This window comes from Pezoporus flaviventris, unplaced genomic scaffold (genome assembly GCF_033815535.1).
Source record: "Pezoporus flaviventris isolate CSIRO_AGI_PZ_B2104156 unplaced genomic scaffold, CSIRO_AGI_Pfla_v1 ptg000035l, whole genome shotgun sequence".
Taxonomy (NCBI): domain Eukaryota; kingdom Metazoa; phylum Chordata; class Aves; order Psittaciformes; family Psittacidae; genus Pezoporus; species Pezoporus flaviventris.
Window position 1 is genome coordinate 454675 of NW_026892583.1, and position 24105 is coordinate 478779.

Here is a 24105-nt window from a genome sequence, read left to right on the forward strand (position 1 = left end):
GCATCTCAGATGGAGGGTCTACAAGGGGAGCTAAAATCCAGAAAGATGCTGCTGTGGAATTTCAACCTTTTCACGTTACCTGGTTTTTAGGATGCTTCTGTTTTGGGGTATTAACTTTGAGATAACTGGGTTTTAGAAGGCAATCCAGTGGAATGAAAACAGTGCAAGTTTAGTGTTGCTGAAACTCTAAGAATTCCCTGCTGTTCCTGTGCTGGAAACAAATAGGCAGTTTTTATCAGGATGTGTGCTGCCAGGCAGTTAATACTGTTGTCAGTATTCTGGTTCATTAACCAGCTAAAAATGTGCAAAGCTATAGTATTTTTGGTGATGTTGAATCCTTCACTTCAGACTCACTACTTACAAGGAGAAAGCCTATGCAAACTGAAAGACCCTATGCAAATTAAAGCCAAGGAAACACTTCTATTCCCAGGATCAATTTGGGAAGTGAGAGCAGAGTAACTGATTTAGCCAGGCTGTTGGAGCTTTCCTTATCCGCTCCCTGCCGTCTGTACCTCAGGAGCCGCTCTCTGCATCCTGTCACTAACACTGTTCCAAAGAGAAATGCTGTGATAGTAAGTAGTAACTTGGCTGTCCCATTCATTAGATATATTGTGACTTAATGATAACATTAATTGAATTGGCTGAATAAGTGCTCTTTGGGCAGGATGCCAGTCTTTCTGGGAGCCTCTGTAGCAGCCGTGCTTCTGGGGGAAGTGGAGGAGATATGAGTCCGTTTTACAGTAGGCACCGATTCGGTGTCTGTTCCCATCATCTTACGGCTCTCAAGTGATATTGTGGCTGGCTGTAGTCTGATGCCCGTGAGAGCTGTTGGGGTTTATTTTGTTCACAGTGATGATGATTGGAATTAGCACTCCACAGATGGTGTTCCCTGCCCTGGTGGCATGTTCACCGCCAACCATGCTTGCTCTTCTTGTTTCGCTCCTGATCACTGGCTGTCCCTGCCCTTGTCCCAGACAGGTCAGCAGCGCTTTACCTCTTTACCTTCTGCCCTCCTTAGGTCTTTGGCATAAGAGAAATCAGAAGGAAGGAAAGCTTTTGTTGTCATCTTTGGGGGATTCCTAGCAGCAGGTTTGCCGTTCTTCCTTTCCCTTCACTGCGCCTATGTGTTGTTCCATGCTCCTTCACAGAACTTGTTTTAGGGACCACTGTACCAGTTGGGATTCAGGGCTTAGCCTTCCTGTGAGCCTCCCACCACCTCAGTAAAGGCAGGATAAACTGCAATAGTTACTGATATTGTCATCGTTAAAGCTAAAGGGATAACTCCTTCTGATCCATACTAATGCACAGTGTATGTACATTACCAAAATGTAAGTTCTTTTATTACTTAATGATTATTTTTATTCAAGGGAGCTATTTCAATTATTTACTGCTTCTATTGCTTAGGTTTTCCTTGGCTTTAAATAAAAAATATAAAGGCAACAAGTGTGTGTGTACGTAGCTAGAGAAAAAAAAGGCAGTCTTTTTAGGTATTCTGTTGTGTCCTGAACATGAATATTACTTTTTACCCCCTTTTTTTCCCTCCTCTGTCAAACTTTGAGCTTCAGCAAGCTGTTCCTAACTGCTAACATATGTCTGGGGGTGGGGAAAGAGGCGCAGGAAAGAATACTCCAAGGAGTACAGTAGCATTTCAGCATTCAGTAAGTTAGTCATCAGCTCCTTCAGTTGTAACACAAAAAATAAAATGAATGGTCTGTAAAGGAGCTGTAAATCTGAGCGAGCAATTGCACTGTGCTTGCACAGTGATCACATAGCAGATCATAACTGCAGTTTACCTACTGTTTTCATTATGGGGATCTCAAAGCACTTAGTGCTTTGAAGCAGCAAGATGTTTATTGCCTCTACAAATGAATCCATGAAGTAACAGATAAATTTAGGTCTTGAATTTCTTGATTCACAACAGGCATTTACTGTTTTCAGTGTGAGATGCTGCATGGAAGGAGTTTTGAAAGCTCAGCAAGTGGTGATGGAGTGGGAGATGAAACTTTAAATCCCTAAGGATCATGAAATTGTGATTTAATTCACAGAATCACAGAGTGGTTTGGGTTGGAAGAGAGCTAAAAGCTCATCCAGTGCCAACCCCCTGCCACGGGCAGGAACACCTTCCACTAGACCAGGTGGCTCTGAGCCCCATCCAACCTGGCCTTGAACACTGCCAGGTGTTGAATTGCTATCTCCTGAGTATTTTTTGGGAAGGCAGGTAGCTGTAGAAAAAAAAAACACTAATAGTTGTCTTTTCAATCATTTTACTTTAATGCATGGTATTGTGTGTGGTCAGTATATCCATTAATTTTTGGTCTCATCTTATGTTTGAGTTGCCCATAAAACCTCTATGACTATTGTTGGGAGTGAGTAAGAGAAACCGTGGCTATGAGGAGTAGAAGTAGATCTTCCACATAACTGTAATCACATTTGAGGTCCACTTGTACTGCAGCTTTTAGCTTTGTGCTTGTGTGCATTCCTCCATCATTATCACCTGTGTTTCACACTGCGCAGGAGCTGGGCTGGGCTGAGGCTTTGCTTCAAGTCTTGTCTTGAACACATGCTCTGTCTTTATTCTTTTTTTTTTTTCTTTTTTTTCTTTTTTTCTCTTTGTTTGCTCAGACTGAAAACTTCGGATACAAACCTCAGAGCACAAACCTTTAGAGCTATGCCAGTTGTTTCTGGAAGCTGATTATTGTGTGTTAGTAAATGAACCAAGTAGAAAGAATGTTAAATATAGCAGACTTGCAGCAACAAGCCTCCTGTCAGAAAGAAAAACACTAACCTCTCCCTAACTGATGAGATAGCAGCAATTACAGCCACCAGCTGGTAGGAAGGTGAGCAACAGACTAAATCAGGAACAGGAATAGAGTTGTAAGTATTATACAATGAGCTGCTTCATGTAGAAGAAAGCTTCTGAAAAGCAGAGCCCGAGATAGTTTCCCATATCGCACACAGTGTGTGCTGCTGGTAGTGTCAGGAAAAGTTCTGTCCTATCCCTTGCCCCTCCAAAACTGGTAGATGCTGAAGTGGGACAGGAATTTGAATGCTGACTCAGGCATCAGCATGTATTCTGTCCTGGTTGGTTTGATTCCTGCTTTTCCAGCTCTAGCAGGATTTCTATAAATGAAGTTTCAGGCTCTCAAATGCATCCACTTGCCCAGAGGGGAATAATGAAATCCAGAATGTAGCAATTCAAAACATTCCCGATTCCAAAGCGATCCCCTGAGTCACTCAGTTGAAGGGACAGGATTTAAGAGTGAGCTCAGTTCAAAACAAACCTGGAGTTCATTATCAATTTGGGCTGATTTAATCATACAACCCTTTTATTATTCCTTTCTGGGACTCCCTGAGGTGAAAGTTGTTGGATCTTCCAGTGTAGAGAGAAAGTCCCTCATGTCAGTGATGTGCAGCACAGCTTATTCACACTGACAAAATCCAGCACTTTACAGTCCAGAAAGGAAGCTCATGCTAAAAGTAGGGCATGGTCAGTTTGCCACGAGTCAGTGAGCTCCTTGTGCCTCACTGTATTTACCCATAAAATGGATGTGATAAGCTATTTTGATACGACATACACGCTCTTCCCCTTTTCTTCCTGCATCTGTAACATGCTACATGAAGTGACCACTGTGTAGAGCAGATACTGTGTGAAGGTAACAGATGCTGAGGTGGTATCAGGTATCTACAAAGTTCTCTCCTCTCCTAGGGTCTGGCCTTGTAGGAGCATAGCTGATAGTGAATTGATCTCAGGTATCACTGCCTGTACTGCATAATTAATTATAACTTTATACGGCAGGGAAAGAAACCGAGCAATGCTGTGTCTGTGTTAATGGTAATAAATGGATCTGCTTACTAAGGATCTATGTCACAGTTCAGGAGTTTGTTTTAATCTTTCCACTGGTTTATCATTCCATCCAGACTTTTCCATTAATTAATTATGTGGTAATTAATCCTTGTTGCTATTCATCTATCTGTTCCATCTGAGTAAATTTGTCTTACCTAGGTGACTAAGAACAAAGGCATTTATGAGCTCCTGGGTGTGCAGAAAGTGACCCCAACTGAACTACACTTTTAATCCTCTGGGTACCGGTCACTTCTGCTACTCTGAAGTACATATAGCTCTGTTTAGCAGTAGTATGTATACCTCCATTTAGCAATAATATGTACGTAGTAGTCATAGTACATATACCTGTGTTTAGCAGTAATACGTACATAGTAGCTGTAGTAGTACATATGCCCCTGTTTAGCAATAGTAGGTACATAGTCATAGTAGATATACTTCCATTTAGCAATAATATGTATATAGTAGTAGTACATATACCTCTGTTTAGCTGTAGGACGTCTTTACCTTTATACATGTGCTGTGAATTTCTTTTCAGTGTGTGCCTTACACAGCCTGGCTGGGGTGTTCTTAGTGTCAGCAAGAAGTGGGCACTGTGGATGCGGCATGCCAGTGACAGCAGGGAGGTAGGGCTTCCTCCATGGGCTCATCCTCTATATAGACTGGGAAAGACAAGAGGACAAAGCTCATGTTCCTGCTGGCAGTGGGTGTTCTTCTCAGCCAGGACTTTGTGCCAGATCCCCATGCATGTAGTGAGATGTGGTCTACTGATATGGTGTGGTTCTTGCACATGAGCAAAAGACATAGAATCATAGAATAGTTAGGGTTGGAAAGGACCAGTTCCAACCCCCCTGCCATGGGCAGGGACACCTCCCACTAAACCATACCTGGTATGTGCGAGCTTTGTCCCTGAACTGTGGGTCTATGAATTTGGAGGCTGGGAGGTGTCATGATGGTGGGATTATGTTGGCTGTTGATAATGTGATCTCTTTGCTAAGACCTCTCCCTCTGTGGGTAGTGGACATCATTTATATGCACTCCACGCTCGTCTTCAGTGGGGACAGCAGCTAAAATACACCACTTTTGCTTACAAGCTACAAAACTGTGCATGTTTTGCAGTTGTAACCTGAAGATGTCATTTAATCTGGACACTCTTCAGCTGCACAGTAACCATGAAAGCTCAAGTGAGTCTCATTTTCAATACAGAGGGGAGGTGTATGTATTATTCATGATGCAGAATGTAATGCAGTAGGCAGGTATTTCTGTTTTCATTCAGGTCAGTTATTTGCCTCTTAGAAAACCTAGCAAGTAATAGGTTGGGTTTTCCCCCCTCTGCTGATTACACTTTATCCTCTTTCCTCATACCCTTCTTATCTATTCCTGATTCTCTATAGAAATGCTTCACTGAACATGTCAGATGTTTAGTATTCTGGTGTTCTCTGCATGGGCTCTGGCATTTTAAGCAGTTGCTTTAGAAGACCTATACTTTGGTTTATTGAATATGAATAATCTCATCTTAAATCTTTATTTATCAAAAATAAAGACACTGGAATTGTAAAGAAAAGTTGGTTAAAATTTGAGCATGAATCAAAAATAGCTTCTGAGGATATCTTGAGTTGTGATAGTTCCTCGTGCAAACGCTGCATAGTCAAATTCTGATCTGATTTAAAGCCCTGGCAAGCCTTTGATGTCGGTGAGGTTATGCAAGGCTGGATTTGCAAGCCTCTCACCATTTCCTCCTACGAATACAACCCAGACTCTCAGTCTCATCAAAATGAGCAAATGGTTTACTGGGCAATTCACTTGGTTTCACCAAGGTTTTCCTAAGCTGGGATGTGTAAGTGAGGCAGAAATGAATATAGGCCATCAGAAGCAAGTCTGGTGTACTAAACAGACAATAGCCTAGGAGGGAGGCTGAATGCATGAAGGGTGGGTATGTGTATCTATACTTCTTGTTTTTCTCTTTAAGGTAGGGGTTTTCTCCCAGTTTTGAAAGGAAACTGCAAGCTTAACTCATCTTTATTTCATCTGGCCCATTACCAAGTACCCATTACCAAGCTGCACATTATTACTGTTGTTTCTTTAAGGTACGAGATGTGGAGGCTGCTAAAGCTTTAATAAGCACGTCTGCAGATGGTGGTGTGTACTTCATAGCTCAGCTATTGCCTGTGCTTTTAGCAGAGCCTTTCATCTGCCAGAACAGTGCCTGAGTCTCAAGTCTCTTTTTGCTCATGCTGACGTTGGTACCTAGGTTGCATAAGTCAGTGGCTTCACAGCATCCTGGTGTATGTAAGAGGAGAAACAGGTCTTTTATGTTTTTGTTTCATGTGAGAGTCTTGTCTTCTCACCATTGCCACCTGGGTAGTCCTGTTGTTGCAGTGGGCTGTCTTCAATATGGCAATTCAGTGCAGTTTATAGGGCTACTTAAATATTCATGGTTCCATATGGGATAGTTTAGGCAGAATGTTTAATGGTCCAGTGTGCTGGCTGTTACAGTGGAGGAGGGACCATTGGTAGTTTAGCTACATGTCATAGAATCATAGAATAGTTTGAGTTGGAAGGGACAGCTGTTAAAAAGATGAGCTATTATGCACTGTAAGCAGGACCAGCCCATCGTAAGCTTTCTGTCAGTTCCAAAGCTCACCTCTGGGTGCTGTTTCTCTTAAGACACTGTATGTTCTATCTGAAAGAGCTTTCAGTGTGAGATGAGCTCTGACAAGCAGCTCTGATGACTACAGAAGAAGAAATAATATGGAAGGAAGATGGAGATGGCCTAAGGAGAGGAGAAGGGGGGCTGCATGCACAGAGAAGTGGAATTGTGGCTGCTCACTTTGGCAGGGTAACTCAGCCTGCTGTTATCACTAGAAGTTGTTCCTGCCTTTTCACTGCCTGTGCCCCTGGCAGTTCTATGTCCCTTCACTTGTCAGTGCTTGTGCTGATGAAGCATGGTCAGGATCATGAACCCAACTCCAGCCTGGGCCACAGCCTCTCACAGGGAAAAGCAGGATTGCTGGAAAGAGCATAACAATTTGGGATTTGTTTGCTTTTGTAGCTTCTGGACATGGCCTTTCCTGTAGGGCTCCCGTGACTCTTGAATGTTCAAATAAGAGAGCCCGAAGCCCCAGGGGCTGCTGATCACACTGGCCTTATAGTAGGGGCTAACAGTAGTAGAGTGTGTATGTGGTTTGGCTGGTAAAAAGAAGTGAAACATGGTTTTGAGGAGCGTATTTCCTTTCTCCGTCCCCTCAGTGCGTACAGATGTTATTTCAGAGAGGACTGGATTGGATGTAAGGAAGAAGTTCTTCACTGTGAGGGTGGTGAAGCACTGGAATGGGTTGCCCAGGGAAGTTGTGAATGCTCCATCCCTGGCGGTGTTCAAGGCCGGGTTGGATGAAGCCTTGGGTGGCATGGTTTAGTGTGAGGTGTCCGTGCCCATGGCAGGGGGGTTGGAACTGGATGATTTTAAGGTCCTTTCCAGCCTGAACTATTCTATTCTGCGATTCTAAGACTCTGCAACTACACTGGTTGGTAGGAATCAGAGGCTATGCTGTATCCTAAAAGCCACCTCTCAGTCTCGTGCATCTGTGTATGTCCACTCTCTTGTAACTCAGGAGTGCTGTCCTTATAGGTTCCACAGTGGGATTTATTTTCTGGGACTTACTGGAAACATTATCTGAGAAAACTCAGAGCTAGTGACCCAGCTACGTTGTGATTCTCAGTCTGGTTTTTATTATGCTTGTGGTTTTCACTAGATTTGCTTCAGCTGTGATTTATTTTCATCTTCTCCTCTGGCATTTACTGTTTAAGCTTGTGTATTCCTTGCATTTTGTTGAGTGTTACTTCTTTTTGGTTCTCAGAGTTGTGGGCTTATTTTTAAGTGACATGCAGGCTTTTGTCTTTCTCCTGAGGGCATGGCACTGGTTGTCCAGCTGGATTCCAGGCTCTCTTCGCATCTTCTCCTTGACTTGGAGTTCTTGAGTTTTTTTTTCTGTTACCGTTGTTTTTCTGAACCTAAAAACCTACTAAAATCGGATTTATTCTTCTAAAAGAAGGGTCTTCTGGCTTGAACAATGTTTCATATACTGAACACATGCTGATTTTGGCATTTAATAATTGAAAGCTAAAGAGAAATTGGGAGGGAGAATGCTGGGCTGGAACAGCTCTGTTCTGGAGATGGGCTGAGAGAGCTGGGCTTGTTCAGCCTGGAGTAGGCTACTTAAAGGGAGACCTTAGAGCAGCTCCAGTGCCTAAAGGGGCTGCAGGAAACCTGGCTTTGGACAAGGGCCTGTAGGGACAGGCCAAGGGGAATGGCTTTAACCTGCCCGAGGGGAGACTGAGATGAGCTCTTAGGCAGAAGCTGTCCCCTGTGAGGGTGCTGAGGCGCTGGCACAGGGTGCCCAGAGAAGCTGTGGCTGCCCCATCCCTGGCAGTGTTCAAGGCCAGGTTGGACACAGGGGCTTGGAGCAAGCTGCTCTGGTGGAAGGTGTCCCTGCCTGTGGCAGGGGTTGGAACTGGAGCTTTAAGGTCCCTTCCAACCCAAACCAGTCTGGGATTCTGTGATTCCTTTTAGGCTGTGGAAAGGATTACCCAGGGTAAAGGCTAAAAAATCCAAATAATTTGGACTAAAGTTGGGGCTGTTCAGCCTGGAGAAGAGAAGGCTGCGTGGAGACCTCATAGCAGCCTTCCAGTATCTGCAGGGGGGCTGTAGGGATGCTGGGGATGGACTCTTCATTAGGGACTGTAGTGATAGGACAAGGGGTAACGGGTTAAAGCTTAAACAGGGGAAGTTTAGATTGGATATAAGGAAGAAGTTCTTTACTGTGAGGATGGTGAGGCACTGGAATGGGTTGCCCAGGGAGGTTGTGAATGCTCCATCCCTGGCAGTGTTCAAGGCCAGGTTGGACAGAGCCTGGGTGTCATGGTTTAGTGTGAGGTGTCCCTGCCCATGGCAGGGGGGTTGGAGCTGGGTGATCTTAAGGTCCTTTCCAACCCTAACTATTCTATGATTCTAAAGCTGCCCCGTAATTGCCAAAGAGCAATGGATTGAGTCAGTTGTGCTAACAAAAAATGCTGCTTTTCCAGGGGGAGCTGAAATCCTGCTCTGAAGGTGGCTTTTCCAAAGAAAATAGGAAAACAAACCCTCAGGCCTATCTTCAGGAACTTTTTGGGGATTTTTTTGGTGAAAAAAAGCTGGAAAACTGTTAATTTTAGTTAGGGTCTTTGTGGGTTAAATTAATATCATAAAGAACGTTTTGGTGGCATTCAAAGGCATCCAAGAAGATCTTTAAATTTTTATTTAATTCATTATGTACAAGTTTGAGGGCAAGTTTTCAGCAGAGAGACTGTGGGGTGAAGTAGAGCCTGACGCTTTCTCTGTAGATTTTAGGTTATTCTGTTCTCAGAGATCGATAAAATAATAGATAAAAAAGAGCCCGGGATGTCATTCATTTGTTTCCTGTTCAGTGTTTCTGTTGGGGGCTTTCATTTTTGCCAGTACCATGGGCTTTTCCAAGCTCTCAATCTGTGAGCTCAGCGCTGTTGCCTCCAAGACCTGTGGTCCAACACTGTGCGTATTGTTTGGGCAGGAACTTCTCAGTTGATTACCATATGATTCACAGTCTTGCTGTGATACCAGCTCCTGGCATGTGTGTCCTGCTCCCACACCCACAGAGCTCGCATAAATCCTCTACTTTGCTTACATTTGTTTCTTTTGTAGTAAAAAGGGTGGCTGGAAACCTCAGTTGCGGAAAACAAGTGTGGTCAACTCCAACAAGGTTTTCTGGCTTTCCTGCCTCTCCTCCTCCGTGTGTGTGTACATACAGAGCATAGCCTTGTCTTTCCTTCCTAAGCCAGGATCCAATTACACTGTATCCCTGTCCTGTTCCCTCTTTTCCTCAACCATTAACACAAACCTCATTATTAATACAAGTCTCTGGACCTTCCTGCAGTCTCATCTACACAGCTAGTGCAAAACATGCCATCTCTTCTGCCAGCACTTCAAACACAACCATGCTGGTGCTGCTGATGTTATGTTAGTGACTTAGTCTGACTTAATTTGAACAGCCCATGCTACTCTTTAATCCACAGTGATTCCTGTGCAGCAAGGAAGGGTGGTGTCTCACAGAAGTTAAACATGAAGGTTGTCTGCTGTACTCTCTTATCTTGTTGCTTGAGCTTGTGCCTATTGCCTGCTTGTCTGATAGAATCCTGCTTCTTATTTTCAGTGAGCCACCTAGCAGTCATGTAGGGCAAATCTGAACTGAAGTTGTAGCCCTGGGGATGGTTTTGGTGCAACTGGGATGTCACCTGGCCAGGGACTGTGAGGCTCTTACTGGAGGTGCTCTGCATCCAGTCAGCATCACTTGTCAGAGGTCCAAGGGGAGATTGACCTCTGTGTCTGATGGCTGCTTTTCAGCTGTCAAATGTAAAGGAACCAACCCAAGCCCTTGGTGAGCAGGAGGATGCTGCATCAGTAGGGAGCAGCATGTCCACCATAGGCTTGAGTCTGCCTGGTACACCAGAGAGCTGGCACCCATAAGACCAGGTTTAGACATCTGGTGGTAGACTTCAGATAGGGCTTAAGTGCGAATGCCTATTGAAATGTTATGGGTTTAGTATTGCAAATGAAACTCTGTGCAATCACTGCAGCCATTTTATTGTTTGCAAGGCTCTGTCCCTAAATAGAAGTGCAGAAGAATGTATTAAGCAGAAGAATGTGACTTGTAAACCACAAAAACTGGAAAAGAATTTAGGGTGTGAATAAGCCTTTTCCTTCACTTCCCACAAGGCTTCAGCTTGGTGCAATCCAATGAGCTAAATACAGCAAGTGCTTTCTTAGTAGGAGTTTCTTTGTTAGCCGTAATACTTTATTTTAGCCCTTTAATTTGCTATTACCAGACTCCCAGGTAGGCTTTTGTTTCCTTAAGAAACTTGAATGGAACCACTGTGACCCTGGGGTTTACTTTTCAGAAGAGGTAGAGATATGACCAAGAGACTGTTTCACTTCTGATCTCCCCCTTAATAGTTCTGAACCATACAGCCCTGTACGGTTTAGTTGGTGAAAGACTGTCTGGGATCACAAGATCTGGATTTCCACAAAGCAAAAGATACTCCAGTGAAGCTAATGTAACATTGCTTTAATAGTGGTATCAAGTAGGATATAGTGCTCTGACACTCTGCTTTGTATGACATCTTGGGAAAGTAAAGGCTGAAAGCTATGCCTCCAACCTAAAGCATCAGGAAAGAGAGATTGGGATTCCCTGTGCCAAAAAGAACAAGTTTGATATCTCTCTTAAATGTTTGCTATGACAGAGAAGCCAGTAATTGTGTGAAGCTGCAGGAATCATAGAATTCCAGAATGATTTGAGTCATATGGGGCCTTAAAGCTCATCCAGTTCCAAGTCCCTGCCACAGGCAGGGACACCTTCCACTAGACCAGGTTGTTCAGGAAGTCAGTTTTGTAAATAGCTCTGATTTTTCATAATTGACATAGAACTGATCTCTTTCTGCTATAGTATGGCAAATGATCTTTAAGATATGTTTATTATTGAGCATTGTATGTGTAGAAATGACAGCAAGAGCTGCCTCTTTGCAGATCCCTCAAGCCTTGCTTCGAGCTCATACCTTGGGTCTTCTGTGGTTTTGTTGGTTTATTTTGTTCTTTGTAAACATACAGCTATCCAAACTTTATATATGTCAGGCTAAACTGGTTGCAATGATAGGCTGTAAAACAAATTAAGGATTAGAGTTATTTCAGGCTAGTTTGTGTGCTGTGATTTATGTGCCATCCCAAAATCACTCCACTTCCATAGTGCGGGATGAGACAGATGATGTTGAATAATAAAATGAACAAGGCATGTTTATTTAGAAAAGAAAATAGCCTGTGCAGCAGCAATTGCATTCTCGTTGGTCAGGAGAATGTATGAATGTTGAAAAGAGATTAAAGAGGCACGGGAATGAGCCAAGATATTACACTTTTAAAGAGAGCAGGGAGGGAAAAATTCATCCATTTCAGAGCCTGGCTGTGAGCCTGCCAACCCTTAGTCATGGCCTGGTGAAAGGGAGCAGAGAAGCTGAGCTGACCATTTACTTGCCTTTTATTTTTGGAAGGAACTGGTTTGGAAACAAAACTAAAATCAGGCTCTCTTACATGACGAAATAAGCTGGGTTTTTTTTTGGCTCTTACTTGTGAAAGGATGGCTCTGGCTGCCACAAACTCGTATGTGATTGAGGTTTGCAGTGCCAGAGCTCCCCAAGGGATTGGAGTGGCAGGAGCCAACAGGGGTGATGTCATTAAGGTTGGATGAAGTTGAAATTGCTCAGAACCAGGCAGGGAATGTGGAAAGCTGCAAGGAAAAACATAACTTTGCTTTAAAGATGACAACTGAAGTCACAAGCAAAGTAACATAGAGAATAAGTGCAGTTTCAGCATGGATTGGTTCCATGCAAGAAGTGATGGTGGAGCACGTGAGTGTAGCTCCATCTGAATAGCTGTTGATACAGTCCAGTCAGGCAGTGGTGGGGAAAGGCCTTTTCCTTCTCTGAGAACTTTAATGGATCACATGCTCTGGCTGGAAGCAGTGCAGCTTCATTACTCATTGCAGAACTATGATGAACTATCCTCTCTGGAGCTTCTGCTCTCCAAGCATCCGCAGGAACCTGTTCTGTGGGACACCCTCTGAGTCTTCCTGCATCCACTGGTGGCCCTTTTTCCAGGATACTCATTTCCCTCTCCCTGTTTTGCCTGGCTCACCTGGTGTTTGAAAGCAGTATAAATCTGAAGCAAAGACTTTGGTCAGAGAGAAGCTGTGCTACAGAAATGAGCCTTACACATGAAGAATATATTCTCCCATATTCAAAATGGAAATATTTAATAAAAATACCCTTATTATTCTCCGGTTCCTAGGCATGGAAAAGGAGACATGGAGTAAAATGTCTCGAAGGCCCTAAACAAAAGACCCAGCTGGGGGATGTAAAAAGTCTAATGCCCTGTTCCTGTGTCTAACATCCTTTTGTAGTCTACCTTGTGTCAGACCCAGCCTTTGCACTCATCTCTTGCTCAAGACTCAACATTTCAAACAAAGTGAAGCTTTGCCTGAAGCACAAAGTGAGGATGGCTGCTGGAGCTGTGTGTCTTTTAGTCTAACCACGACAGATTGATTTATTTTTTGTTCCTTTTTTTGCCTCTCTACTGTCAGACACTGGCAATAAAGAGAATTTCCTATGTATAAGTCATTTGCCTGCTTCCACTGGCATGCCCGGGCTTGCCTTTCATCTCCGTTCAGTCTTTTAACGACCCAGGAGAGCACAGACAGATTAATAGCCTTATCTCATAATTTGTTGTAAACCAGCTTCTTTGCTGAGTAATTGGTTTTGAAAATGTTTTCTAGCAATAAATAAAGATTGCATTTTCATTAGGACACAGACGTTGCTGCAAGCATAGAGGCAACGATCAGCCCATGTCTGGACAAGAGCACTTCTGGGCTCTTCCCTTGCTCTGCCTTGTGGTCTGTAGAGGTTGAGAATGAGGTTTTAATTGTGAATACCAGAAATCTGTAATTGCAGCAGCACCTACCTTGCCGTAGACAATCAACTGCTTGCTTTTCAGGTTAGTACTTGTATTGTAAAAGCTAACTTTGTCATGACTATCTGTTTGCTGAGGGTTGTCCTCCTGGTTAGGTTTTTTACCCCCAAGAGTACTTTGGAGGAAAAACAGAGTTATGAAGTAGCCTTGCTTTGAGGCTGGTTAACAGTATTATGTTTTATATATTGCATCATATGTTCTATAAAGCAGCAAACTAAAGCCTTACATCTTGGTGGATCATGAGTTTAGTGTTCCCAATGATAGGATCTTTTCCCTGTGAACACTAAGAGCTTTTGTCTGCCATACCGCTTCCTTCCGAGGCATCTTGGAGAGTTTTCCAAGCATCTCTGAGGCATCGTAAGTGGGAAGCAGTATTGTTAACTGTTTAACAGATGAGAAAACTGAGGGAAATGCCTTACATGATTTAGTGGCAGACTGGAATAAATTCACTTTTTCTGTGTCCCATGAGCTCTGTACTAAACCTACTGTTGCCTTTACAGCCTTCTAAGTCTTTTCCTGCTATAGCCTGTTTCAGCACAGTCTAATGGTTTATAATGCTGCCTCAAAATAGTTTTCCTTTTCTGCTGAGAATAGAGAAGTTTTTCTTCAAAATACCTATCCTCTCCCTGATCTTTAGTTTTAATCATCCCCTGCTGAAAAACTCTACATCAATCTGATCTCAGCTTGTCCTTCCAGCAGGAGAGAGGGCTTTGCATAGGCCCCATCCAGAGCAGGGAATGTCAGCGCCGCTCTGGGTTATTTAAGATACATCTACAGTGTAATAAATCTAATGTTGTCTTCCTAATAGTACAATAACTTGGAAATGAAAAAAGTCAGCTGGGGGAATATGTGTGCTCTGGAAAAATCATCCAGAATACTGAGCTGGAACAGGGGTTTGGTTATTGTTGTAGAAGAATCTTGGAAGCTGTTAGCCTGATGCACAGAAGCAATGAAGGAAAACAGTGGTGCTTGTTTAATGAAAGGAGAGGAGAGGTGGCAGACTTAATGCATCCATCCCGAGGCTATTTTTCGTTCTCTTTTGGTAGTGGTGGTGGTCTTGCTGGCACTATCCCTTAGGAGAAGGTGAACATGAAGTAAGCAAACCAGAAGGTTACCAAACCAATACTGAAGTAGACTCTAGCATTGAAATGATTTATTTTTTCTGTTGTACCTCCCAGCTGAGACAGTGAATTAACCATGTCCATGTGGAAATGCTTTGAGATGATATGCTATCAACCAAGTGCCATATAGTATTGTCCAGGGTTCAGCTATTACAGTTATTTTTTATTCCTTCTTAGTAGCTGGTGCAGTGCTGTGTTTTGACTTTAATCTGAGAACAATGCTGATAACACACAAATGGTTTAGTTGTTGCTAAATAATGCTTACTCTAATCAAGGACTTTCCAGTCTCTCATGCTCTCTGCAGTGAAGAGGAGCACAAGAAGCCAGGAGGAAGCAGAAACAGGACACCTGTCCCAAACAAGCCAAAGGGGTATTCCATACCACAGCATGTCATGCTCAGTGTAGAAACTGGGGGCAGTCACCAGGAAGTCCCAGATGACTGCTCAGACTGGGCTGGGTATCGGTCGGCGGGTGATGAGCAGTTGTTTTGGGCATCACTTGTGTTTATTGTTGGGTATTTTTTCCCTTCCCTTTTTTAGTTTAATATTCTCTCTCCTTGTTATTTCTGTTATCGTTATTATTACTGGTGGTAGCAGTAGTAGTTTTGTATTCTACTTTAGTTACTGGACTGTTCTTATCTCAACCCCTGGGATTTACATTCTTTTGACACTCTTCCCCATCCCTCCTGGAGCTGGGGGAAAGAAGAGGGAGAGTGAGTGGCTGCATGATTCTGAGTTGCCAGCTGGACTTAAACCACGACAAGTATGTTGCACAAAGCTGTTCATTGGAGATGTATTTCTCCTGGAGACTCCACCAGGTACCTTGTGTTCACCAGTAACTGTTCAAACAGGAAGAGAATTATTGAGAACCCCTTCTGTTCTCCCACCCTTTTCTTCAGAGCGTGTCTGACTTCCAGAGCACTGTGTTTCCTGCTCCATCACAGTCCTTGGGGAATGATTCTGGGCAAGGGCTTTGATGCCGCCTCCATTTCTCCTGCTGAAAAACAAAGATAGTGATATCGATCTTGCCTTTGTGCAGGAGCTGGAGTAGCTGAAGAAAGGGGATCGATGGGTATTGTTTCAAACTTCAAACTGCTTTAAAAGGAGGAAAGGCTGAGTTGACTGAAATACATATATCAGTGTTCCTGCAAAGAGTGGGTTAGGGCTATTCATTGAATCCCAGAAGAAAGGGGAGGAGGAATTCTTGTTTTTTCAGTCTCTTAGGCAAGACATTCAAAGAGACCTCTTTCTTCCCCCCTAGGAAATGCAGAATTGGAAGCAGTTCCTAAAGGCCCCAGTTAGACCTGAACCTCAGAACTTTAACCATGTTTGAAACCATGTCTGGACTCTTTGTGGTTTGATGTAATGCAGATCTTACTCAAGTCGATGCATGAGATCACTTAACTGAAATCAGTGAAGGCAGGAGAACTTCTGTAACTGGGGTTGAAATCCTCCGTTATATACTTGAGAGTCATAGTTTTCCATCTGGGATGCCCTTGGTATTCATGGAGGTAGCTGATAGGGTGGAAACTTGCTGATAAGTTGGAGGGAGCCTCTTCATCCTGGGCAGATATTTGATGGTTTAATGAAAGCTCTAGGTCAGATACTAAATGCTTTAGGTTCAATGTTGTATCCTGGAACATCCCCCAGCCCAAAAGGATTAAGAGATTATGGTGGTTTTTTCCCAGTATATTAACTCTGGTGGGAGATTAATGGAAGATTACTGGAGCTGTTTAAGAGGATTCACCATTGTAAGAACTGAATATTCAGAAGCTGAAGGTCTTCATTAGAATACTGCAGTGTGTTGGGGTGGGGAGAGATGGCGAAAGTAGGAAAAGTCTTTCCAAAAACCCTCTTATATTTGCCTGAAGATCTTCTTTATAAAGAGGTAAATTCTATTTAGTAATATGTTATGCATACACAGAAAGAAATCTTAAAAAAGAAGTCTTGCACAGAGTGTGTCCATATGGAAACCTGTGTCCCTGCGTCCTGAGGTTTGCATTATTCTAGGGATCAAAAGCTCTGTGTGTGTGAGCAGAGAATTTCCTACCTTCTTTTCCTTTTTATCTTCTTCCGTAATGTACCAGTAATGTTTGTACCGCAGCATTTACCCAGAATTGCAACACATTTTGGGATGACCAATTAGTCAGTGCATCAGTGTGAGTAATATCAAGGGTACTTGGAGATTGCCTTTTCCCTAACTGCCCTGCAACAACAGCCTCCAGGGCTGAATATGGCAGTTCAAAAGTACAGAGCAGCAGCTTTACCCAACAGGTTAGGCCAAGAGATGAAGAAAACGTGAGTTAAAGCAGTTGGAAAGGTACTGTTCATGTTAAACTATATCAGGATGTATCATTAAAGTTACAGCTTTCAGAAAATGAGTGATGTGAGCTTGAATACCTCAGAATATGGTATGCAAAGTCACCACATTAGGAAGTGAATTAATGGTTCAAAGTTGGGAAAAAGCAGCCTGTGGGTTATGTTCAGTTCTGTAGCATTTGTCTCCTCAGCAGGCATGGCCAGGCTGGGTCAAAGCACGAAAGCTCCCTTTATGAATCCTCTGTCTGCATAGTTACATGAAACTTTTGACTTTCATTTGAAAATGATGGTACCAGAATAATCTTCATATTGTATCCTCAGGGATACAACTGTAGGAACATCTGCCTACCTGAAATGATTGCTCTCTCCAAAGGTTTTTAGACCTACTCTATGACCCTCAGCATCAACAAACACCCTTTGGTGGTGGTGGACTACATGTGCCAGCCAAGCTTCCTGTCTTGTCAGTAGCTGCCCTGGCTGGCCCAGCACAATTACTGTGGCAACAAGCACACTCTTCTATGCTTCCCATTTCTCTGTGACCTCCAACTCAGGAGGGGTCCTGAACAGGCCAGGGCTTTGAGCTGTGGCACTGGGGAGTGCTTTGGACTTGGCAAATGCATTAGTCCAGCCCTGACTTCTCAGCATTCCTCAGATAAGTGCATAGGAAGAGCTGAACATTTTATATGTCTGCAAGATAGTGGTTTTGCTTTTGTAATTGGTAGGACAGCATTACTGTGTGTGGGCAGCTCCTGCTTTTTATTTCCTTCCACCCCAGCAGTGGCTGTATTTCCATTTTCTAGGAAGCACTGCCTGTGAACTACCTCGTTTAATGTATAAGAAAGTTCCTTTAGATACTTGAAGATAAAAGGCATCCATAACACTGCTTCAGGATTAATGATGTCGTGCCAGCTCCATCAGAGGGTTTATGAGTCTTGGCTTCTTTGACTCTCATAAAATAGGTAATTTATCAGTTGTGCTAAATGAGAGAAATCACCCTCCAGCTGTTGGAAACAGGGATGCTTTGATTGCACTGGTAGAGGAAGGGAACATTATTAGATGAGCTGTCATATTGTAGCTGGCTCAGTGCTGTATTTTATTCTGGAGTGAAATTGTCCAAATATTGAAGAAGTGTTCTGTCGTTATGATCTTTAATGTACTTCAGAATCAACTGACCTTTGTGCACATACTGTATTTTCCTTTTTTAAACACAGCACCCTGCATAGAGTTCTTTGGCACTATATTTAAGTCTATCTTATAACAGTACCAGTGGTTCTATGGCTTTTGGATTGGAGCTGCCTTGCATTCATCCATCTGTAAGTGTGAACCATGAAAGCTCACACCTGAGAAGGGCAAATTCTGGAGGTGTTAGTTAGAGATAGATGCTCACTGTCCTGAGAACATCAGAATGCTTTAAAAACAAACACAGACCACTTTCCCTCCAAATAAAGAACCAAGCAAGCAAGCAACCAACAAAAAACCAGCCTCAGGAGTGAAGAGAAGATGGTAAAAGAACCATCTTTATTTCTGGTTACAGGTATTAAGTTTAGAGGCAGAGAAGCAAACTTAGCATGAGAGAACCCAGACCTCCTACAAAACCATTTCTCCCTGCCTGTTGTACCAAGCAACTTGCTAATTTGAGAGTAATATTGTTCCCATTCTCAGGCTATCGAGGCTGATGTAATATTTTGGCTGCAATCAGGTGGATCATAATAAATTTTCTGGAACCAGTTCTCTGTTTCTTTTCATATAAACAACTTCTTGCACTTGGCAAATTCAATTTGTCTTAGAATGCCAAAACTGTGGATAAATTTTCTACTAACTCCTAAAAGTAAGTCTTTTACTGCTTTCTCTAAAAGCAGAAGAGATAAATTTAAGGGATAGAACTTAATTTATTACTTTAAGTATTTCAGCAGTTTCTATTATTTCTACAGGACGTGGTAGCAATGCAGGGGTGTGATTTTGAGGCAGCTTAAGCCAAACTAAATTGGGGTTGCTGCAGTCTCACCCGTCCCCTTTTGCCTCCAGATATATTCCCACTGCCCCATTTATGCTTGCACTTGGCATTTATGTGTTTATACAGTGCTTTTGCTGAGGCAAGGAATTAATGTCACCAAAGTTAAGCCTCCTGAGAGAGAGAGGATAACAAGGAGAAAGAGATCCCTCTGTTTCCTGAGCATCTTGTGATTCAGCTGCAAGCTGTCCAACTCTGACAAAAGCAGAGGCCGGGAACACAAAGCTCAGGGTCAAAGAGGAGCAGCCGTGCTCCTGCCTCTCCAATACGGGAGATAGTGTAGTGGAGGTTTAAAACAATGTAGATGGTAATGGGGGTACCAAGCCTTCAGCTCATTTTTAATGCCTTAGGCCTCTTGGAGATATTCCCTGTTACCTGTGTCAGTCTGCATGGAATGGGAATGTGGAGACACAGAGGTGCGATCTTGCCTGAAGCATGATACAGTAATGCTGATCTTTCATCAGGTCAGCACTTTAGAGAGGATGAGAGGTGAGTCAGTCTCCAGACAAAGGTACCAGGTTAGACAAGTGCCACTCACCTGTGGGGTGGGTGGATGGGAGAGCTGGGATTTGAGCATCCTGCACTTGACACTGCAGATCCAGAGGTAGTTCTGAGAACAGGCGGTCTGGGAAGTGAGAATAGTAGAGGCTACACTAGCTGCAGGACTCTGTATTTTCTGCTCTCAAAAGCTGCAGGTTTGGCACCTCTCAGTGATACAATGGACTTTTAAACACTGTATAATACAGCTGTAGCTACTGCATATGGCCAAACTTGAGGTTTGGGCTTGACTCACACTGAAGTTTTCTCTGCATATACCAACTTTTTTGCTGTCTTCCGGTTTTGGTAAAACTGCAGTTGCCAGATTTGAGCCAGACATCTGCTTTTTGCTGCTGGCTTTGTATAGTTTTATGCTTCAGCAACACCACTAGGGACTGAGAAAGCTTTTCCATCCAGTCCTTGGCTAGGTAATTACTATCCATGACCTGCTGGTTTACTGGTAAAAATGGGATTACAGGGAAAAACTCAAAGGGAGAGTGGAAAAAAATCTCTCTCCTACAGATAGTTTGGTGGACACTACAGTGACATTTCTCAAGGTGAGATAAAGGAGATGGATTGCTGATACCTGAGTGAGACACCCCGCAAAATACAAATAGAGCAATAGTGCAGCTGAAAAGAAGGATTCCTACTGGCTTTACCCAGCACAAAGATTTCCACATTAGTTGCTGTCAGCACAGAGACCCCCTGACATTATTAGGTCAAAGAAAGGTGCTAATCCATCACAGAAAATGGCTCAGCACTTGATATATATCCATTTATCTTTGCTCTGCACAAATGCTTTGTTCCTTATCCCACTTTGAATCAGGCCAGCCTAATATATTGGCATCTCAATCATCATTTGGCTCCTACTGAGATGAAGAAGCAGTGGTTGGGCCTGCAGGGCTGTGACAGTAAATCAGTGATTTATTAGTAAGAATAGGGCAAGAAGGTGGAGAGGATCTTGAAGAAAATGGGTGTGTTGGAGACTGTAGCATTTTTCTGTTCATGTTTGATTATTCTGCCCTGAAGAAGTGTAAAACAGCAAAACCAAACTCAAGTATCTTCAGGTCTCAAAGCACAGTATTAAAAAATGGATTCCTTTTCTGTTTGTGTCTTACTTATGCTGATCTTGAAATGAGCCCACAAAGGTGCGTGTGGAAATGGAATGACTATGCCCAGACAGCTACAGTGGGTGTCAGATTCTACTGGTGTTAAGCACAGGCTTAACTGTTAACACCAGTCCTGCTCTGCTGGATCACCCTTTGTTTATTGTGCCACTTTTCAAGGAGTGAGGAGAGGGGATGGGAGACAAATGACACTGGGGGTTAAAGGACATAAAGTGTTACAAGTTCCTCAAGATCCTGCGAGGTTTTAGGGAAAAGAAAATACTTCCAAGATAAGAAAGCAGAAGTGGCTCTTACTGGACTTTTTGGTTGTTTTTTTTTTTCCAGTGTTCTCCCATTCTTTCACTAATTCCTTCATTAGGGAATGTTTGGATTGGTTTTCCCCTTCATTTCCCACCATCCTTCTTCCATGTACCTGTTTCTAGTGCCTCGGAGTCTGGTGTGTGCTCCATTCCCTTCCTCGTGACTGTTGTATTTCTTTGGGGGAAAAAGATGGATCCTAAGTAAAATTTAAGTAAGTCTATGTTGTGGAGCAGCTGGGTTTCAAATCTCACTAATGCCTCCTATCTCTTATTCCAGTCTTTACTTCTGTCTCCCTAAATAGAGCTGCAGTGCAGGCTAGTTTTAGCCTTTACCAGCTTGTCCTGTTTTAACAGAGCAGTCTCTTACTTGAACTGTTGCTTCAATCACTTGGTGAAAGCATCAGAGTGCCATTTGAGATGAGAAGTATTCTTAGACAGTTGAGCCTCCCCAAAGCTGCATCTGTCATGACAAATTTGAAAAGCCTTCCAAGACATTTTTGTCTTGGCAATAGTCAAAGCTATTGATGTTCCTAGGATATAGTGGTTGCATACAAACAGCTGGATCCAAAAAAAAAAGTGATTACTTATGTGGTATGGGATTATTTATGCGTTATGGACCTTTGCTGTTCAAGTACTTCCATGCTGTGCATCTCTGCTTCACAGCAGCTGTGCATCTCTGCTTTACAGCAGTAGAGATGCTGCGTGTTGCCATCAGAGGGATGACAATGTAGAGCGACGTAGTCTGGATTAAGCAGGGAAACACCATAAAAAATGTGAATTTATATTGTAGTCTAATGACTACAGAAGTTTTATAAACAGAGGTAGTGCTAGGATAATTTCTTGAAAAGAAAAAAGGAAAGGGTTTCCAGCTATGTTAGTTTTTGTCAATGAAAGGATCTTTCTCCAAGATCCTTCGTTCAGGAAGAGTCTCTGTAATCTTAATCTTGTTTTTGTGCGAGTGAGATGCTGCCATAGGAATAGTTTCACATTTGGGAGCAGGGTGGTTCTTCATTGGAAGTGGGTGCTAGCTGAGAAGGGGGAGAGGAATGCAACAACATGCTAATAGCTGCCTGCTTTTCTGTTTGTGGTTGGCTTTTGGCCTTCCTCACGTCCTTTTCTCAGTTGCTGGGGTCCTGCTGCTTGAGTAGCCTCTGCCTATGACTGTAGGCAAGTTACATTAGCACGGTGTAGTTCAAGATGACTTGAAAGATAACTGACTGCATGATGTTTAAAGAGCAAGCAGCACAGTCAATCACAGCAACAGAAGGAGGTCACGTCTGCAAAATGATGTTCCAAGGCTCAAGAGAATAATAGCATGCTATGAAATGGTCGTGGCAGGGGGTTGGATCCAGATGGTCTTTAAGGTCCCTTCCAACCCAACTCATTCTATGATTCTATGAAATGGTGTAATTGGAAAGTCATGTGCAAGACAACACAAAATCAGTCCATTATGGATATGGTGTGTGGGTGTAATAGAGATATCAAAATCTATTTTCCCTTTTAATGAACAAACAAGAAAGATTGAGATTCTGAAAGATGGTAAAAACCTGAAACATGTGGTAGTGGTTCCAGATTCCATGCCCATTCAGCCTGAGCACAATAAATGTTGCTGCTTTTTATGCTTATGCAAAAAAAGATGCTGGTCTAGAGTAAAAATACAGACAACCTGGTTTACTTCTGAGCTGTTTAGAGTTAGAAAACAATGCTGGGGATCCATTAATCTGAGTGGTTTCCTGACCAAGTATTTAGATCTTAATATAAATGTCTATAAATAACATAGTGGCAACAGCATTCTTTTGAAATCAAAATTCAAAGAGGTACTGTTTGAAAAGTGAATGCTTGCTTAGGGCAGTTATATTTAGGGCTCTAATGGAAGCGTACAAGTTATGCTTTTTATACCAACTATAAATGGCTACAACCAAGAGACTTGGACTTTGAAATCCATTTGGCACTTATGCAATGGGAGACACAGGCCAGAGGCTTGTAGTGAGAGTTGTTGGAGGTTTTTTTCTGCTAGCTTTACAAATAGTGCCAAATTCTTACAGTGTTGCTACCCCTAAAGGGTGCATTCCGAAATAGATAGTGTATCTACTCCTGTTTGTAACTGGTGCTGGGCCTTGAAAGGCTGAATCCTGGGAAGAGTCCAGCCATGATGATGATGAGTAAGGGGGGGGGGGGGGGGATGGGGATGGACCACAACAAGAAAGAAGAATGCAGATGAAGAAGTAAGGTGTAAAATAGGTGCTAGAAGCCAGAGCAGGTGGAATACATCATGGAGGCAAGCCAAGCATGAACGTAGATAGTATAAGATGGTCCTTTAGTACCACACATGGTGTGAGAAATAGGCTAAGGTGTTGCTTAAACCACAGCAGTTGCAAAGGCCGAGAGTAATATTCAGCAGTTGGTGAGTAAGTGGAATTCCTCAGCCCCACTTCTAAGTTTCTGAACAATTGGTCATTGTTGACAAGATCTCCCGGGATGCTTTCATGTGAGGAAGTAAAAAGTTGCAAAATACTATGATTAGTAAGAGGCTGGTTTGGTATATTGTGGGGGAAAAACCTCCCAAATACTTCCAAGTGTTTGAGGGGATAAAAGGAATAGCTTCTGTTCTGAGATAGAATTGTTGCTGAGCTTTAGTGTTATCAAAATACTCCTAGATAGTAAATAAACCCTGTGTAATGGTGCATGTCAAATCTGAACAGTGCTATCTTTATGGTGGAGGTTTGTATTTATTCTTGCCCAAAAAAAACTTGTTCACCAAAGCTAGCATTGAGCTCCAGGCAGTTTTGGAGTACAAATGACAAAGCCTTGTGATGGGGGAGCTACTCATGCGCATAAATGGTGGTGTGAGCAATTTACTGTAGCTATGCTGACAACAGTATTGGAGGTTAAAGTCTAGCTATCAAATCTACAATGTATGTTCTTCTTTCTGGTGAAGTACCCAGGATACACCCACCCAGTTTTGTGTTGTCTGGCCAGTGACTGAAAACCTGACTCATTTTCATCTGCAGGCACGGTATGCATGTGATCATCCGAGCAAGACTCCAAACTGTGCCCTCGTGAGGTCAGGCTTTATAGTCTTAGGGCTGTGCTGTGCTTCACTTAGATACAATTTCAATTTTATGTTGAGTGATAGATGCACGTTTCACCCTGACAAAATCCAGACTGGGTAGCTGTGCAGCAGAAGGTTGCTGGCAGCTAATGGAGACCATCCTTGAGTCATCTAAAAAGGAGCAGTCCTTTAGGAGCAGTAGTTTAGTTACTGTTG

The 24105-nt window shown here is 42.9% G+C and overlaps 1 protein-coding gene across 3 annotated transcripts in view; it reads left to right on the forward strand.

Moving 5' to 3' along the window:
- The window catches only part of ABTB2 (ankyrin repeat and BTB domain containing 2), a 165072-nt gene that overhangs the window by 78133 nt on the left and 62834 nt on the right, over positions 1-24105 (forward strand). The gene's annotated exons all lie outside the window — the stretch shown is intronic.